Raw genomic sequence first — 1,183 nt, 5'->3', positions numbered from 1 at the left:
GAGAGAATGCTTCTCTAGACCTAAGCAGAGCAGGAAAAGGGAAAGGAAGGGGGATAAAATAGACCTGAGAACACCTGTCCTCATACAGATTTGTACCCTAGGAACATATAGCGTAGATGGTCAGTGAATTTGGTTTGATGTGATCTCCGACTTGTAGAGCCCCCAAAACACAGCCAGAAGGAGGAAATCACACTTATTACAAGCCTTGTGGAATCTCCACAAATGATTGTTTTTGATTTAATACAGTTTTATTTTTCAAAATGGACATTTGGTGGGACCTGTTCTGCATCTTCACCAGCAGCTGGGGCATCTCCACCCTTGGTGTTTCTGGTGTAAATTACTTGAGCTCTGTACTTTGAAACCAGTTTCAGAAGTCCTTTACTAAGGAGCTCCTGAAGGGCTACCCTGGTGAAGGAACCACAAATCTTATTTCCCAGAGACCACAGCTGGGATTATAAGCTTATAGTTGGGAACTTCCTTACAGAGTCTGTCATATGTTGCTTTGTCAAACAAGCCTACGTTATTGAGCTTCTCCCAAACTTTGTGTTTGGACCACGTCTTCTTTTTGGCCTTGCCCCCAGAATTGTTCCCTGGGTCTTTGTCTTTCTTATCCGACTTTCTGGCATCTTTCTTCTTTTTGTCATCCTTGGGCAGCATAGCAAAACTCAAAGAGCAGCTGCTACCACTGCCTCCTTGCTAAGATGTTGGACCCAAAGTCCACAAATAGTTTTTTAAGGGCAATAACCAGTAAAACAGTTGAAGATAATTAGGTGCTTAGGAAATTTAAAAAATAATCAGACATGGACAACTTACATTAATTGGTAATTTTGATGAATATTATGACAAAATCAGACTAATCCATTATGGGGTCCTCTCTCCTAAAGCACACATTGTGTTATGATGTAAATATCATGACCACCATCTTTATATTCCTCAATATAAGTAACAAATAAATGTTCTTTAATAATTATCACAGAAGTAGTTGCATGTTGTATGCTTTTTAGTGGAGTGTTGAATATTAGTTATTAACACTCTTTTATTTAATTATACCGAACTATGGTCTACCTTAGTACAATATCTAATGTTTCTAAAACAGACATCAATGATTGGTATATAAACAGATAGTTCCAATAATAGTCATACAGAATCATTGTCTGAATTGTCTTTGTGCTCCATAATATTT

At 37.9% G+C, this 1,183-nt stretch overlaps 1 pseudogene across 1 annotated transcript; it reads right to left on the bottom strand.

Moving 5' to 3' along the window:
- Positions 1–255: 255 nt before the first annotated feature.
- On the bottom strand, positions 256–657 carry LOC307069455 (small ribosomal subunit protein eS25-like; annotated as a pseudogene). Its single transcript has one exon. The product of its transcript is annotated as a small ribosomal subunit protein eS25-like (transcript).
- Positions 658–1,183: the final 526 nt, after the last annotated feature.

Source organism: Hyperoodon ampullatus (genome assembly GCF_949752795.1).
Source record: "Hyperoodon ampullatus genome assembly, chromosome: X".
NCBI classification, from domain to species: domain Eukaryota; kingdom Metazoa; phylum Chordata; class Mammalia; order Artiodactyla; family Ziphiidae; genus Hyperoodon; species Hyperoodon ampullatus.
The sequence above is the reverse complement of the archived record's forward strand: the minus strand, read 5'-3'. Positions and strand labels throughout refer to the sequence as shown.